The sequence below is a fragment of the Hippoglossus stenolepis genome, chromosome 3 (assembly GCF_022539355.2).
Source record: "Hippoglossus stenolepis isolate QCI-W04-F060 chromosome 3, HSTE1.2, whole genome shotgun sequence".
Lineage (NCBI taxonomy): Eukaryota > Metazoa > Chordata > Actinopteri > Pleuronectiformes > Pleuronectidae > Hippoglossus > Hippoglossus stenolepis.
Window position 1 is genome coordinate 30,870,429 of NC_061485.1, and position 19,278 is coordinate 30,889,706.

The 19,278-nt window shown below is 41.1% G+C and overlaps 1 pseudogene; it reads left to right on the forward strand.

Moving 5' to 3' along the window:
• Positions 1 to 14,729: 14,729 nt before the first annotated feature.
• On the forward strand, positions 14,730 to 16,107 carry LOC124851552 (annotated as a pseudogene).
• Positions 16,108 to 19,278: the final 3,171 nt, after the last annotated feature.

Genomic DNA, 19,278 nt, shown 5'->3' on the forward strand with positions numbered 1-19,278 from the left:
GGTGTCCAAGGTTTTACACTGAAGTAGAGTTGAATTATTTTGGAAGTGTTGTTATTGAAAAATGTTGATGTTTGAAATGCCTGAACAGGCTGGGTATGTTACTACTTTCCAATTTCTTGAATTATTTAAAAAAGCTTTTCATTTATTTTATAGTGGTATTGCTGACACTTTACAGAGCATCTGTTGAACCCTGTGATTCTATAAAAAAGCTAGACCTATAAACAAATTGAGCCTTTTACAAAAGTCATGTTTTTCACACATTGTGTTATGTAAATGACTAAACATCTATTTCAAATTTACTTTGATTTACGTTGTCTGTTATCAGTTTGAGTAGAATCTTTTTGGAAATGGTTCTCACACTTTTTTAATAAGAAATTATAATTGAATTGGAGCCTCTTGCTCATGTCAGCTGTTATTACTGGCTGTGTTTGTTTGTTAATCTGTTGTAAATACATTAAGAGTACCTCAAAGTGTCCTACTTTATAAATAAAAACACTGGTTTCTCTCTTGTTTTGTACATTTGTGATCAAACTAATTGTGTCTTTACTGCAGATAAGTTTAACTACCCATTGCCACAAATGGTACTTGACCATTTATTGTAAGCATTTATTTTTCTAAAACTGGTGGACCCTGTCTCACAGAGCAGAATTGCTGACTTTGGATAACTGCAATTGATAAAACTTATATTATCCATCAAATTCCTTCACAGGAATCTTTTAAGTAGACATTTCCTGTTACTTATTGTTGTGATCAGATGCTACTGCATGTTTATACACTAGGTGGAGCAGTTGTTAAATGAGTAATTAAAGAAGCAGAAAGATTAGAAAAAACACTAAGATGCACATATATGTTGCTTAGGGCATCTTGCAATAAAGCTACTTTGGGACTTAAACTAAGCCTCATCCTTCAAAAACACGAACATAACAGTTATTGTGAAATGTTTATGTGATCAAACATGGGTTAATTCAAAAAGGAAAAAAATGTAGGCATACTTTAATTAGTGTGGAAATTAGGCTTTATTTGTATCATGGTAGCCACACTGCAAATTAAAACAATATTAGGATGACAGACCACATTTTATTAGGCTACATAGGCAAGATTGGCCTGCTTTTATTTAAACGATAAAAGATAGTTGACTTATCAGCACCAAATAATAGACAATATATTTCATATCATGTCTACATCACCAAATGCCATGCATTCTTTGGTGGCAATTGAAATATCTTGATGAGAAAGACACAAAAGGAAGGAATTTCATAAATGCTTAAATAGTGTATAAACACTAAATCACAGGGAGAAATTAAACTGTTGCACTTTCTGTATAACCAGGTTTGTCTGATGCCAAACACCACTGGACTGGCCAGAAGTGTGGGTGTTTTAAGGTTTCAGCCCATAGACACCCATCCTAAGATATTATAACAGGATTTATGGATGATTATGCAAGAATAACCAAAGTGTGTCAGACCACATTCAGTCATGCTACATAGTTCCACTATGAGGACAAATTTGACATTTTTCGCAAAGACAAAATGTGAGACGTTTATTTTCAGGACTGCCCCAGTTACTTTGTTGAGATGTATCATTTTTCCATAATGATGAATGAAAAGAGATATGAAACTCAGAGGGGAGATGTCAATTATTTTAGAGTTCATTGCTATTCATTACTTAGAGACAATACATCTGTCAATCATTTAAACTGAAATTCGCAGTCAACATAACATTTTCCACCCATAGACAAACTAGTAACTAGTAACTAGTGTTATTTTGCTGAGGATGGGTGCTCACATTCAATCATCTGATCCAGTAGAACAACTTGTGATTATTAAATATGGGCATATATGTAAGCCCGTAAAAACCTGTAAAGCTCAATGGCTTCCTCTGGAGAGGTGGGTGGATGAAGACTGTTTTCTGCCATGACAAGGCAACAAATGTCAAACACAGTACTATCACAGGGATATGGTCCCTCTGTAGGCATTCCTCCTGCATGCCTGTATCTTCTGTTGGGATACATCTTTAAGTACTCCTAGCACCAAATAGTTGGGGAAACATCATCACCGGACGTCCTCCTGGGGCCACCGCATTTATGCATCGGCAAATTCTGTGAGTGTTCCAGAGGTGAACAACATCCTGCAGTTCTCTAAATATAAGGAAAGAGTGGGAAGTGAGAAAATTAGTTAACTTGGCTAACCAACTGAAGGCAAAATAAATTGTTATTGTCCACAATAGAGCAGGGTTTTCACAACATTTTCATTGCATATACCCTGAAAAGGGTGCATGTTAATCCTCTTCGAAAATAATTAGTCTTCATATGAGGAGGATTTTTGTCCCAAGCCCAACCACAACTGTCTGCAGTGGGGAATTTTACTACATTTACTCAACTACTGTAGCCTACTTAAGATACAATGTAGGTTCTTGTACTTTACTTGAGTATTTGCATTTAGGGTATTTTGTGCAACTTTATTATTTTACTCCCCTACATCTCATGGGCAAATACTGTCAACTGAATTTGTCTGACAGCCTTGGTTAGTTACTTTTCAGATTCAAAACCATCTGATGGCAAAACTATCTGAAAAGACACCCCTCTCTCACCCCCCAAGCAGAAAAACAACACGGGCGCCCCAGTGGCCACAGCGCTTCAAGTGGGGAGGGGCAGCGGGACCGTGGTGAGGACGAGACACGGATGATCCGGAACCGAGAGAGAACAGCGCGACGGCGACACAGGATCCCCCCTGTGGTCAGAGGACAACCTCTGTCTCCCAGGCAATGAGAAGCACGCCATATCCCCGAACCCACAGCCATTAGTAGCTGGAAATGTCCAACAGTGTCACGTGCCCAAACACTGACATGTTCACTGGCCTTCTGGAAAACTCGGTTACTTAAACAACAATCCTTCTAACTCAGCTGAACTCTATTCTTAAACCATAAACACATTATCTCAGTGAACATTAACATTTACTACCAGTCCTTTATAGTATTCTGGGTATTTTATTGGTATTAAATATTTTTTTAAGGACCTCCTGTGGTGCTTCATGTTTTTAACAGTGGAATTCACTTTTGTTGCTGGTAATATAGAAGAAGAACCTCACACACTTGCTTAACATATAACACCATGGACAAAATAATGTATTAAAACTTTGAATTATAGGCTACATTTCAAAAGCAAAAAAAAGTTTTTCTTACCTCTATTACTTCGAGACATGTGAATTGTATCAGACCTTTGTCGAGGAAGTCACCAGAGAAGTGGTCAGACTCTTTAAATCCTGAAATACGTTCATCCAGAACTGTGCAAGTTGCTTCCTTAAAAAACCCCACCACTGCTCAATCCGTTGGTTATGATTGCTTGAGCCATACAAAAAGCATCTGTTCAAAAATTCATCCATATGATCATCTCTCATGAATATTTGCATCTGCTCCACGTAGCAGTTCTCTGTCCCTAGGTCTGATCTAATTCGAGTAGCAGTCCCATTTCTTGATAACACCTCATCAATAAAGTATCCAGCGATTACCTTTGGATCACTACTTGTAGAGTATGCATGTAGCCACACCACCATTCTTGAAAACCCGTCTATTGCACCATTGATGCAGATTCCATATGGTTTGAGTTTATCATATGAATCTATGTGCCATAGAAAGTTCGGACCTGGATTCTGATACAAACGCGTCGGCGATTCCGCATCTCAGTTCACTCCGTGGGATCCAGTATTTTCAGCAAATGCCTGATTGTCTCTGAGTCACCACGTAGCCGCCTGAATGCATTTCAGATGCATCATCTTATATCCGTGAAGCATTCCATATTCGTTCAACTGATCCTGTAGGAAAACTGCAACGTCCAGCAGATCGGAATGGTCTTTCCGTCTGAACAACCGCAGACTCCTGAGGTGCCTGCGCAAAGTCGACAAACTAATACAAACACCATCTATATTACTTAAAGACACAAGTATCTCCCAGTGTCTCAAGCCCAAAACAAAATAAAACTGGATTAAACTAAGCAGACGGGACATTGTTGCTTCCACGACACCAAATCTCCAACAAGTGAGAGCGTCATTCAGAATAACAGTCAAAAATTTAAAATACTATGAAAACTTAACTCTGTTTTTCTGAAAAACCGAACTTTTTTTTTTATTATTCAGAAAAACAGAACTTATCTCAGAATTTCCGAGTTAGTTATCTCAGAAAAACAGAACTTTTTTTTTTTCAAGTGAATGCAATACGCTTCCGTATATACTGACACATGGCTATTAAGTAAATGTCAGAGGAATTATTTCCTTAAATTTGTTTACAGTATTATCTGATAAACACAGACAATAATGGAATCTTTGTCCAGTCTTCCTCATACTGAAGTGTCTATAATTAACTCTACATGATGATAATTAACTCTATGTGGATTAAAATGAAAACAACATTACTACTAGTTTTATTTCACACAACATAGAATTAAATTGTGTCTGAAAGACCTCTTTTTCAGCCAGACAAAAGCGGCAACAATATATGTTATGTTGTGCATTTGATCCCCTTAAGCGTGACACCATTAAATGGTGTGCCTTTGGGCATTCAATAAATGTGGATATCAGAAAAAATATTGAATATTGATATTAGAAATATTAATATTAAATAATAACTTTAATAGATTAAAGTTACCTCGGGGCACCACCCTTCAAAGGAAGGGAAAAGATAGACAATTTATCGATTTATTCTCATGAAAGTACTAACTACAAATTTGGAACTCTGATTCATAATTAAATTAATAACTATAACCAAAATTACCATATAGTTAGTGAGCAAAGTTGAGGGATATGGAGTTCTTGACAGTGTAGAGGTTGGCAAAATTCACACTCATGCAACATTAATGAAGACAACATTTGTTAAAGAAAAACATTTATTATGAAGATAATAAAAGTATAAAAACACAAACTACTAAAGGTGTACTTACTATATACAGATGTGTATGTGAGTGTGAGTGAGTGTGCTTTCAAAATGGCGACTGGCCACGATGAAGACAAAAGACCCCTGGAGTGTTTACACCACGTGGCTGAGATCACATGTACTGTATGTGTTAAGTTTGGGGAGATGTGTGTGTGTGAGTTGTTGGTAGAAGGTTAGAGAAAGTGGTTAGTTGCATGCAAAGAAAGACCGTGAAGAGCATACATAACTAACATTAACTTTCAAATAACTTATTAACAAATATCACAACACAAATCAAACTTATAAACATCACATGAATAGAATTGAACAGTCTTTGCTTAGCCTAGTGTAATTATTAAGCCCAGTTGTGTTACCCGTCCATGAAAAGGGGAAAAAGGTTGATGTGCTGTTTTAAGTCCAGTGAAGTGGTCTTGCTGGTCTGTTGCTGTGGTTCTGCTGTGCGATGCAGCTTTGGTGCTGAAGTTCTTAGGCAGGCTCTCGCGTTGCTGCCTTTTGGAAGGTTTCAGCAGTCTGCTCCAGGCAGGCCTGCTTGAAGGTTGGTAGAGCTTGGATAGGGAGTAAGTTTCCCTGGCTGGGTGAGCTGGAGAGCTACACCTCTCCTCTAGGAGAATTGAGTAGAAAGAGAAAAAAGAGAGAGGGAATGGGTGAATGGCAAACTGTAATGTAAAGCGCTTTGAGTGGTCATCAAGACTAGAAAAGCACTATATAAATACAAACCATTCAAACCATTTACTGGACAGTGCAGGGATTTCAAGTCTTGGCTTTTGTAACATTCTGTGCACAGACAAAAATATTTGCATTTGTGATATGCCTGAGCCTTTTCTTTTCAGAGTTGAATAATCTGGAGTTAGAGAAAAAGTGTGAAATGGTTAGATTTTCTGAGTTTATTTCCTCATTTTGACTACAGCTTGTGTTTAGCGACACTCTTTGGCGGTGACATTTTTTGATGTTCAATCACTGAGTGTTGACTTGGACTTCATCGTGACGCAGGTAAAAGTGTCACTTTATTTCTCAACCTATACATTATGTTACGCGTTGAGGGATTTCCTGTTTATATATTTGAATTTGTATATTTTTGCTTGGATGAACTTGCTAGCTAGCTAGCTGCTGAAGCTTACGTTAATGCTTGCCCCAAACTTGTTGAACACATTAAATGTAACTCAATGGCTTCTCGCATTTTACTCCGTGATTACGTGCATGAAATTAACTTTATACTCCTCATTACATCTGTTTATGTGTGTATTGCAAGTTAGCTTACAGTGTTTGTAGTTCTATCAACATATATAAGTGTTCCCAACTGTCCCATAAATGCAAAATCGTTCCGTAATTGGACACCAAAAAGAGAAGACTCTTTTTGGTGTCCAATTACGGAACGATTTTCTTGATTTGTCTTGTATTTTCATATGGGCCATTAGTGTGACATAGATGTGGGAAACCATCCTGCTCTGTTATCCCTAAGCCTGTCTCTCGTGTAATTGTTCAGTTCCCAAGAGGAGGGAGAGACTCAGGGAGGTCCAGAGCGCTCTGGAGCAGGTTTTCATCAAGGATGTCTCTGTACATTGCTGCATTCATCTTTCCCTCGATCCTAGTCTCCTAGTTCCTGCCGCTGAAAAACATCCCCACAGCATGATGCTGCCACCACCATGCTTCACTGTAGGGATGGTATTGGCCAGGTGATGAGCGGTGCCTGGTTTCCTCCAGACATGATGCTTGGCATTCAGGCCAAAGAGTTCGATCTTTGTTTCATCAGACCAGAGAATTTTGTTTCTCATGCTCTGAGAGTCCTTCAGGTGCCTTTTGGCAAACTCCAGACGGGCTGTCATGTGCCTTTTACTGAGGAGTGGCTTCCGTCTGGCCACTCTACCATACAGGCCTGATTGGTGGAGTGCTGCAGAGATGGTTGTCCTTCTGGAAGGTTCTCCTCTCTTCACAGTGCAATGCTGGAGCTCTGTCAGAGTGACCATCGGGTTCATGGTCACCTCCCTGACTAAGGCCCTTCTCCCCGATCGCTCAGTTTCGCCGGGCGGCCAGCTCTAGGAAGAGTCCTGGTGGTTCCAAACTTCTTCCATTTACGGATGATGGAGGTCACTGTGCTCATTGGGACCTTCAATGCTGCAGAACTTTTTCTGTACCCTTCCCCAGATCTGTGCCTCGATACAATCCTGTCTCGGAGGTCTAAAGACAATTCCTTGGACTTCATGGCTTGGTTTGTGCTCTGACATGCACTGTCAACTGTGGGACCTTATATAGACAGGTGTGTGCCTTTCCAAATCCTGTCCAACCAACTGAATTTAACACAGGTGGACTCCAATCAAGTTGTAGAAACATCTCAAGGATGATCAGTGGATACAGGATGCACCTGAGCTAAATTCTTTGTGTCATGGCAAAGGCTGTGAATACTTATGTACATGTGATTTTTTCGTTTTGTATTTTTAATAAATTTGCAAAAGTTTCAAAAAACCTTTTTCCACGTTATCATTATGGGGTATTGTGTGTAGAATTTTGAGGGGAAAAAATTATTTTATCCATTTTGGAATAAGGCTGTAACATAACAAAATGTGGAAAAAGTGAAGCGCTGTGAATACTTTCCAGATGCACTGTATGTAATTGGATGAGGTGTGTTGTAGCATAAAAAGCTGTGAGGTGAGAAAATTCAACATTAAGATGCATTATTTAGGGATCTTAGCTAAAAGACTTGCAGAAGCTTCATACAGCTTCTCTCTTTGGCTGGCATGTAGCCACCATCTCTTTAATGGGTTTTAACACATGTCACAACCACAGCAACATGTGGATGTGTGTCACTTGCTCTGTACAAATTACTTTGACTGTTGAATTGGCAAGGTGCACCATTGTGGACCAATAGAATTTGCTCATATTTCAACAAGTGCTTTGTATCCAAACAAGCATTAGCTCATTGTATTTATCTGTAGAAAGAAATGCTCCTGTGCAGTAACACTGCAAGACAGGTCTCATTGCAAACATCAATGCCACTCAAGCTGACAATGTCTGTGTTAAGGTGATGGATAAAACAGTAAACAAAACTTGAAAGGCGAAAACAACGCAAAACAAAATTTGATACTCAATTTTCTGAAAGTTAGGGAAGATAACTGTAGAATTAGTATCTTTTTTTTGACAGCACAGTGCAACTACAGGGTTTAAAAGGATTATATATAAATTGTTGTATTTTAAATGATGAGTGTAAATCAAACTTTAGGATTAGTTGTTGAGAACTTAAGTGATTCATACAAATTCCATTGTGACTGAATTTAAAATGATTGTTTATTTTTTACACAAACTTACACAATCCCTCACTTAGTGCTTTCAAGAGCATCAGAGCCGAAGCTCCCTTTTTGGTAAGACAGTCAGCGAGTTGAGCTTTTGTATCTGACAAGAGAACCTCTTTGATTCTTTTGCTTTGTATGAGCGTCTTAATACTGCTTATTTCCAACCTGAGTCTCTTCTCTGCAACTTGTTTTGTTGACTTTAGTGCATCAAACAGGGAATGATTATCAGTCACACAGATTAACGGAAGAGCATTCAGTCCAGTATTTCCAGTGGTGAGCTCTGAAAACAGCGTTACCAGGAAGATAGCATTGTCTATTCCATCTGACATAGCAAGTGTTTCTCCTGCAAGAGTGCTCCCCAGCACACGCAGCTGATGATGGATCCTAATGGCGGCAGTGGACAATAACTGTGGACTATAGTGGCATCCGATCTTGATGGTGGATCATGATCTTGCTGGCTGCTGACCATGGACTATGATTGCAGCAGGACTGCTCGATACATAGTATTTCTCCTCAGACACTTGACCATTAATGACATTAATCCACCAAATCACTGACCTTCAGTTATACTTCAAAATGTTTACCCTAATCAATGCTGCTAAAACCTTTATCTTGATGTTCTCCTTTACACTTGACATCCATTGCACTTCTGTCCGTCCTGGGAGAGGGATCCCTCACATGTGGCTCTCTGAGGTTTCTACGTTCTTTTTTCCCTGTTAAAAGGGTTTTTAAGTAGTTTTTCCTTACTCTTGTTGAGGGTTAAGGGCAGAGGATGTCACACCATGTTAAAGCCCTATGAGACAAATTGTGATTTGTGAATATGGGCTATACAAATAAAATTTGATTGATTGATGACACGTCTGATTCTCTTAGATTGGCAACAGAGAGGGGAAAACGTCCCTCTTTCTCCCAATAGGGTAATTTAAGTCCCCCCCGTGTACCTCCATCTGAAAGGTTACCAAGGGAAGCATCACTGAAGACAATTAGGTTCAGAGCATTACTGTCACCCAAATGCTGAAACTTAAGAGTCACCTTTTCCGCCTTAAGCTTACCGACAACTTTATTCACATCATGGAGAGACTGTACCGTGGCATTTTTTATATCAGATGCCAAACTACAGGTGTCAAACATGACATCTGGTTTGGTCTGCTTAGCAACCCACAGTATCTGCCCTATTTTTTTACCTCAGCTGTTCCTTTTCAGTTTCATTAAAGGGGACATAGCATGCAAATTCCACTTTGTTAGTGCTTCTACAGGTTAATGTGGGTATCTGGCATGTCTACCAACCCAAAAACTCTGGGGAAAAAACACTCGCGCGTTTTGTTATAGTTCCTCTAAGTCAGAAACGTCATGCTTGAGCGACTCGATTGCGCTTCCTGGGTATTGTTTCGTAACAAGGAACTGGAAGTCTCATACATGGTCTTGCCCCCCGTCCCCCCACACTCGTTACTTCCGGGTTTACACGGAGGCAGCGAGGCAGCGCAGCGCTGTTCCCAAGCACGCAGGCGGGCTGTTCACACGGGACGAGCATTTCTCCGCTGGTCAGCCCGCGATTCACTCACATGTGGCATTTGTCTGGATCGTTGGGACTGGGAGGCTGCAGCAGCTGCTCGGGAGCGACCGCTCGCTCTCCCGTGCGTGAGCTGGAATTTGTGTCAGCGCCACACAGCCAGCAGTGTGGAAGACTTCCGCAGTGTTCAGCGCTACTGTAACCCCCGAACCCCGACATTCAACGGGTACAACAACAAGCGGAGAAAGCAGAATCGCGGGCTGACCTTATATGTACAGTCTATGGGGCTGACCAGCGCGGAGAAATGCTCGTCCCGTGTGAACAGCCAGGCTGCGCGCTGGAGAACGGCGCTGCGCTGCCTGCAGCGGTCTTCCACACTGCCAGCTGTGTGGAAGACTTCCTGATGTTCAGCTCTACTGTATGCCGGGTTACAGTAGTTACGCCGGGGTACAGTAGTTACGCCGGGTTACAGTAGTTACGCCGGGTACACCGGGCGGAAGCGCAGCTGCGAGGCAGCACAGCGCCGTTCTCAAGCGCGCAGCCGCCTGGCTGTTCACACGGGACGAGCATTTCTCCGCGCTGGTCAGCCCCATAGACTGTATATATAAGGTCAGCCCGCGATTCTGCTTTCTCCGCTTGTTGTTGTACCCGTTGAATGTCGGGGTTCGGGGGTAAATGATGGTCTTCATAGCCCCCCCCCACCCCTCTCTTTCTCTCTCTGTCTGTCTGCTTGTGTGCTTGTAGTGGATGGGCAGAGGGGGACATTTAATTATGTGATTGGGAAAATTAAAACTCCAGGACAACAGAAGGGGAATACAAAGTATGGGATGCATATTTGATAATTTATATCATATAAAATATGTAATTTATATCGTTTAAAATCATGGGGGGAGAGGGGGGAGGGGGGAGCTGGCTCATTAGCATTTAAAGGAACAGGCACTCAAAACAGGTCACTCTGTGGAGGGCTGTTTTATACAGGGTAAAAAGGGTGCTGTTTTAAATGATCCTTGTGGTATTTTGACCAAAGTATGTTACAGACATTTCATTAAGACCCCAAGGAACCATATCAACTTGTGGTAAAATGGGCATGCTATGTCCCCTTTAAGGGGGGCATCCCTTTGGATGGCACGTGCTGCTGGCAAATGGAGCGGTTGTAGATGATTAATGTAACTGTGCTGATGTACCTGAATTACACCATCACCAGCCACAAAATTCATCCCTACATAGCAGAAATGTTCATGCTCCTCGCATCCAACATTGAAAGCAGACTTCAGTAGAGGAATCACATCTGATGAAAAGTTCTGTGAGCCTGCCCAAAGAAAATCATCAACATGACATGCAAGTACTCCCACTTGCAAAAATTCTGATTTGCTGTCCATTGGATTTTCCACTGATTTTGACAGATTACTGCTAACAGTAGTCTAAGTGATTCTGAAGCACAGGTTGGAGAATCTTTCTGTAACTCATGAATATTAGCCTCTTCAAAACCTCTGGCTACAAGTCGTGCTTTAGACACAATACCTTTGGAGGTTTCTTTGAGACTACAGACCCATCTGGTGGAGACACATTTTTGACCTTCATCTTCAACTTCCTCAAAAACATCATTATTTTGCCAGTTCTTTATTTCTTCCAGTTTGGCTTCATTAAATGAGATGTCTTTAGTTATAAGTACATCAGCATCTATGTTTTCTGGTTCAATGTTAAGACTATCAATGTGTGACATGTCAACAGATTCCTTTTGCCCATCACTGCCATCAGGTTCAAGATGTTGCAGGTTATACCAGTTTTTGTTCTTTCCTGTGACTTTGCCTGCTCTGCCTAAAACTCTGGCTTTATGTTGAAGACCATCATCTCTGTTTACAAATGTTACACTATGACCTCTTCTTAGTGTAGCCGGAGGCGCGCTCACTCCCTGCAGCTGTGGGGCGCTTTACCTGCTTTAATGGCGCGCTGGTTGCTAGGCGACATCATGTGCCCCCATATTTAAGGAAGCGGCTGTGCATGGCTCTCCCTCCTTCTGTTTCCACTCGTCTCCTGTGGAGGAGTCTTTTGTTTGGCGTGGACGAAGTCGTCTCATTCCCGTGGCAGAGTTGGCGTTTGGCGCAACAGCCAGCGCACCACTCGGACATCCCCTATACACAGTTAATGCGCTCTGCCATTCATGGCCATTGTGTGCGTATCGGTGACACATGCCCTACTTGTTGTAGTGCGGCTGACCGCTGGCGTGGGATTGCCCTGCCAGGGACCTTCGGGGCGCAGTTGCAGGTCTGCTTGGTGGGTAACATTGTCTGCCTATCTCTCTGGCCTATTTATCCCAGCTGATGATTGTTGTCTATGTTGTGCTACAGCTTGATTCAGCTACGGCCGTGGAGACTCTCACCCTCTGGGTTGCTGTGTGGCTGTACTTTGGCTTGACAAGGTGGTACATATGGTCCATTACTTCCGAAATTGTGTATTTGTCATTTTATTTACTAAATTTGTTTATTCACCTTTCTAGAGGCCCTGGTCCTTCGTCAGCCGTCATTGGCCACCACGCTTCGGACGGCCCTGCTGTTCTGGCTTCTAAGGCACTGTTCTGGCTTTTAAGGACGTGTTCTCTCTCTTTTTCACTGTGGCTCTCTATGCTCATTTGAGTGGAAGCATGGAGTGACCACCTCAGAGGGACGCCTGACCGTTATTAATATTCTAATCCCATTTAAATTGTTTATATTGGTTTGGATTCTGTTTATTTTGTTGTTTTGTATGTTTGTTTGTTTTTACCAGCAGTTGATTTAACACTGTGAAATGTTTTAATTATCTTTTTATTGTTGGACAGGTGCTGTGGGCCTGAGGCGGCGACCCGATCCCTGGTGGTGGCGTTTTCTTCAGGACACGTTTTGTTGGTTTGCAGTGTCACGGGTGGTTAGTTTATTAATCCTTCCCTTTTTCCTTTGGTTTTGATCGCCGTGGTAACTCCCAGCCCTGTCCTTTTTCTCTGGTCTAATGGTTTTAGTTTCATATGTTAATTTGTGTTCTGTTGATTGTTTGTTTCATTTAGCTTTTTGTTGATTTATGCATTTGATTTAAATAAAAGTTATTTTCTACGAGTAAAACACGTCTCTTGCCCCGTGATATCAACGAACCTGTGCTGTTGCACACAAAAGAGTTTAGTTATTTCCTGGAGGTGAAATTCCCCAGGTGGCGTTGCCCCAGGTGGCGCAATCCCTCATTTTCCCCGCTTTCCCTCACGTTACATTCGCTTTATACCTGTAGAAGAAATAGGGTTAGCACATACATTTAGCTCTGTCTCAGCTCGTGTCACATTTGCCTGTGTAATGGATGAATGCAACACTTCTCTGTCACTGGTGTTGTCTGTGCCTGTATTCTGTTCACTATCTGAACTATCTGCTGCATTGTTTGAAATAGTCTTCTCATTTTCTGCTTTTCTGTAAAGATCATCTTGTACAATTTGCTTATCCTCATCCTGTGTGTTCACCTTACAAAGTCTAGAGTGATGTACTCTAACAAGAATTCCCCCATGTCTTACAAATACTACAACTCCATCCTGACCAATAACCACCCCTGGTCCCTTCCACTTTGTGCAATCTGCCTGTTTGTAGTATACTTTTTCCCCTGTCTCATACTTATCATCTGTGGGTCTAAGTTGCTTGTGCAGTGCCCTCCTTATCCTCTCTGAACATTCGGCTTCTGTGATGCCTTCCTGGAAGCATGTAATAATGATATGTGTTCTCCTACCCTAGCAGTTATAGTGGTGCCCTCTAGAGCAGGTAGCTTATCAACTAATACAGAAGGGGGGTTAGGATTCTGCCCAAATACAAGTTGATGTGGGCTCTAGCCATGAACATTGAGCATATTGTTCTTAGCCATAAGGGCCCAGTCTAGGGCAGTGTGCCAGTCACATCCATTTTCCCGTTTCACCTTCTGGATGACTTCTGTGAGTGTCTGATTGTGTCTCTCCAGTAGGCCGTTGCTCCAGAGACTGTATCCTGCTGTTGTTTTGGTCTCAATATTTTTCTGCCGTGTCTCTGATCTCCTCATTGTTGAATTCTCCACCATTGTCACCGTATAGTCGTCGTGGGGGACCATGGACAATTATCCACGTGTGAATGAAGGAGTTGATAATTTCAGTGGCCTTTCTTTGTTTTTTCAAAGTTTCCTGCGCTGAAACGTGTGAAGTGGTCGATGATATGGAGGTACCACACACCAGGTTCCAACTCATGCAGGTCCACTGCTACTGTCTCATTATACTCCGAAGTAAGAGGTAAACCCCACAGCAGGCTTTGGCTTGGTCTTGCTGTAGCTTCGGCATATGTCACAGCCGTGTACTATTTGTTGCAAAATGGTATTTAAATATATTTCCAGAGCTTTGGATGAGCCTCTGTAGCCGATCTACGGATGCGTGGCCAAACTGCTTGTGAAGTTTCAGGAGAACTTTGTGTTTCTCATCTGTGAACATGTTTTCTGTGACATCCTCTCCAATTTGACCTTTCTCAGTGTCATTGTCTCTGATGTCCACACAGTAGTGGGCTGAACTGGTGAACTCAAGAGGTACAGGCTGCTTAAACATCACAACGCTGTCATTTTTCATGTCCAAAACTGTTCCAGCCCTTTTTAGGGATGTTTTGCTCAGCAAAAGTGGGATATTTTCTCTGGACCTCTCTCTAACACAACAGGTGATGACATGTTTAGCAGCATGTTGTCTTTTAACCGCTGGCTGTCGAGGTGGTGTCCTGTAAATGGTGTGGGCTTTGTAGATAATTGGCAAACTTTTTGGAGGAAACCTGGTCTTGTTAGGAGAGACGGCGTTCATCCCACTTGGGATGGGGGCATCTCTCTTATCTAGGAATATTACTCAGTTTATAAAATGACAACCCAGAGTTGGGACCAGGAAGCAGAGCTGCAGTGCTAAACACTTCTCTGCGCTCCCTCTGGACCAGTCACACAACCACAACCCCATAGAGATTGTGTCTGTCCACCATCCCACTAAATTATTTAAATCAAACAATAACAGAGGGAGAATTCTGCACAAAAATCTAATACAAATTAACACAATGCACTCTGCAACAACTCAGGAAACAAAGACTTTTAAATGTGGACTTTTAAACATAAGATCATTATCATCAAAGGCTATTTTAGTTAATGAACTAGTCTCAGATCAAAAAATAGAGTTATTGTCCCTCACTGAGACCTGGCTGCATCCCGATGAATATGTCCGTCTAAATGAATCTACTCCCCCCAGTCATGTAAATACACACGTTCCCCGAGAATTTGGCCGAGGAGGTGGAGTTGCTGCTATTTTTAACTCCAGTCTATTAATTAATCCTAAACCTGAACTAAGCTACAACTCATTTGAAAGTCTTGTTCTTAGTCTTCCACACCCATCCAAGAAACACCAACAGCCAATCATATTTGCTGTAGTTTACCGTGCTCCTGGGGCTTATTCTGAATTTTTAACGGAATTCCCTGAGTTTTTATCAAACCTAGTCCTAAAGACCGATAAAATTATTATTGTTGGTGACTTTAATATTCATGTTGACAATAATAATGATCGCCTTAGCGTAGCATTTATTTCAGTACTAGACTCAATAGGTTTCAGTCAGTGTGTACACCAACCTACTCATTGTTGTAACCACACACTTGACCTTGTATTATCATACCGTGTCAAAATTGAAAATCTAACAGTACTTCCGCGCAATCCAATCCTATCAGACCATAATTTAATAACCTTCGATTTTTCATGATCAGAATACATGCCACTAATAAAAAACTCCTTTTCTAGATGTCTACCTGATAGTGCTGTAGCTAAATTTAAGGAAATAATTCGGTTACATTTAAACCCGTATTATCCGTCGATACAACCAACAAATTCTTTAAAAACCCTAGCTCCACGGAGATTGACCATCTTGTCGATAGTTCTGTAAAGTCATTACGATTAACATTAGACTCAATAGCGCCTCTAAAAAAGAAACGTGTAAAACATAGTAAATTAGCTCCGTGGTATAATTCCAAGACACATGAATTAAAACAAGTGTCAAGAAAACTAGAAAGGAAGTGGCGCTCCAGCAACCGTGTTGAAAATCTCCTAGCCTGGAAGAATAGTGTTAAAGCATATAAGAAGGCCCTCCACAAAGCAAGAGCTGCCTACTACTCCAAATTAATAGAAGAAAATAAAAACAACCCCAGGTTTCTCTTCAGCACTGTAGCCAGGCTGACAGAGAGTCACACCTCCACCGAACCCAGTATTCCTCGATCCCTAAATAGCAATATCTTTATGAACTTCTTTAATGATAAAATTCTAACTATTAGAAATCAAATCAACCATCTTCTAAATCAACAACTTGTATCTTAGATCCCATTCCTACAAAATTACTTAAAGAAATTCTGTGTTGACAGTTTGTAAATTTAAGATCAGTATTCTTTTCGATCCTTAAAGAATATATTTTAAGATGATAAATATTTTTATTTTTTATTTTGAGCTAATCTTTTATTTAAAATTAAGTTAATGATTTATTTTTTGTGAAGAAGTGTTTATCTATAATTAAGTTCATGAGTTCAGTTTGAGAACATATCTTTATTATGATACCAAAAGAGGTCACTTTAAGTTGATAATTATTTTTATGTGCACAAATCTTTATTTATAATTGGGATAATTATTTCTTTTTTAATAAGTCTTTAGTTATTTTTATATCTTTTTATTTCCAAATAGTTCAAGAGTGACCACTACAAATGAGCAATGTTATGGACATTGATGGAGTTTTAAATTTGAAAGTGTCTAGTTACAACGTTTAATAAATCAGACACTAATGGCACAGCACTCTGTATTACATCTTTCTTTCAACCAAAAATGCTTTGTGCTGGTTAGGGGGTACTCGGCTGAAATTTTTTTTCAAAGGGGGTACATCACTGAAAAAAGGTTGAGAACCACTGCACTAGAGCACTGCGCTCCCAGAAGTCAGGCTTACTTGTCGTCCCTTACTTGTACGTTTAAGAGTAGGCTTAAAACCTTCCTTTTTGATAAAGCTTATAGTTAGAGCTGGTACAGGCTTGTCTTAGACCTGCTCTTAGTTATGCTGCTATAGACCTAGAAGGTCGGGGGACACATGACACACGGAGCTTCTCTTTCCTGCTTCTCCTTCCTCTTCTCAATCGTTATCACATCAAAGAAATTCATATCTCATCAATACATGTTACTGACTTGACTTCTTCCCCCGGAGTCCCTTTGCCTTATCGTCCGCAGATCCAGGGCCGCGGCTGTGGCCACATCGTGGATTATGATCTGTGGATCGCTTATCAGAGATCGTAATGGTGGATCCAGTATGGCGGATTCTGTATCGTGTTGGCATCTGATAATGGTGGTGGACCACGATCGAGGTGGCAGCTGATGATGGATCCTAATGGCGGCAGTGGACAATGACTGAGGACTATAGTGGCATCTGATCTTGATGGTGGATCATGATCGTGGTGGCTGCTGACCATGGACTATGATTGCAGCAGGACTGCTTGATATATAGTACTTCTCCTCAGATACTGAACCATTACTGACAATAATCCATCAATTCATTGACCTTCAGTTATGCTTCAAAATGTTTACCCTTGTCAATGCTGCTAAAACCTAAAACCCTTATCTTTCTGATGTTCTCCTTTACTCTTGACATCTATTGCACTTCTGTCCGTCCTGGGAGAGGGATCCCTCACATGTGGCTCTCTGAGGTTTCTACCTTCTTTTTACCCTGTTAAAAGGGTTTTTTAGTAGTTTTTCCTTACTCTTGTTGAGGGTTAAGGGCAGAGGATGTCACACCTTGTTAAAGCCCTATGAGACAAATTGTGATTTGTGAATATGGGCTATACAAATAAAATTTATTGATTGATTGATTGATTGATTGATCCATCCTTCCACAGCCAGGATCTCACCGACCTGTGTGCCACACTTCCAATAAGACTAGAAGCTTCACTGAATCTCACAGCTACACACCATAGACGTCTACAGACTGGAGCAGATTCGGACAGAGTGCAACCAAGAACTTATGACCCAGAGACGGCAAAGACACATTTCAAGCATCACCTGACTAGTTTTTCACTGGCTAGGCCAGTTGTGTTTTTACAATATTTGTGCTGTATGTAAATAAAGCTTTGACTCAACATATACCTTGTAAATGTTTTTTTTCCTCTACAATATGTTCAACATATAACATCAAGCATCACATGAATAAATGTATAGTCTTCGTAACTGCAGTGCTTTTGGTAAAGGCTTACTAATAATTCATATTAATATATAAATTATTAGTAATAATAACTATATATTAATTATTATTATTATCAATATTGTGTGGGAGGGGTTTACCCACGTGTGTATTATAATGACCCAGGGTGACCAATAGCAACAAATCTACCAGCCAATCACAATTGAGTTTTCGTTTCAAAGGTCTGTGGTTTCATCCAATGGTGAAGTGAGATAAGTTCTCACAGGCGATTTTGCTGCGATTCATATGCTAATTAGATCACACCTTCGCTAAGCGACTCCCAGGCGGCACTCCCCCCTCCCCAGCCCCATCATTGCTCTACCGGGGTTATGTTTCTGCCCGTTTGTGTCACGGGCGAATGCGGAATTTCGCATCCTGTAAACGTGGCACTAACTGCCAGGAATTAGGCGAGTTTGCAGGCGTTTGCAGTGGCGAAAATTCGGCTTTTCGTGTAGTGAGAGGGCTTGTTGTCTGTTTGGAGCTTAGCAGGGCTCTAATTTTTTCACCCTCGTCCCAGCACTGTCCCGAATATTTTTTTAACCATTTACTATTATCTGAGGGTCTTCCTAATCCTTCCTCTCACCTAGAGTAAAGAAAATTGGTACACATGTGTATCATGTCCAGAAGCACAAAAAAGCTTCCTGTCACTTTTTGCCACACCCAACAGGAAATATGCCATTTTGGATTGAAAATGCCATTTTGCTCGATTTTTGCTTGTTTTGATGTTTCTTTTGGGGGGGGGGGGTTATCACCTTTAATGGATAGGACAGAGTAAGCTTGTGAAAGGGGGATAGAGAGAAAGTGGGGGAGGATATGCATACATGGCCGCGGGTTGGAATCGAACCCGGGCCTCTGCGGGTTGAGGCCCTGCCTGCTTGTCTTGGGGCTTTTTAACACCTGCCAAGAAATTGTACTCCTACTAGAGCTTTCATCAGATCAACTACAAATTCAGTGAGTGTCATCTTAACAACACAGAGATTCAAATTTGTTAAAAGCTTGACATCAAATTTTGATGTCTTGACATCCAAACACAATGTTGTTGTATCTCAGACATATCTAGGACATACAAAGTCCAATCTACTCCAAACTGGAGATGTATGACAAGAGTCCCGGCCTGATGACATCTACAAAGAAATCATGACTCAAAATCACAGTGCCACCTGGTGGCAACAGGAAGTGTCTTGTTTTACACTTTGGTGTCCTCCACCTTGTTCATTGACTGCAACCATGTCAAACTTTGTGTATATGGAAAGTCTTGCCAGGACACACCAAATTACTGTAACTTCAGTGTACTGTGTTAAATCTCCCTCAAACTTTATTT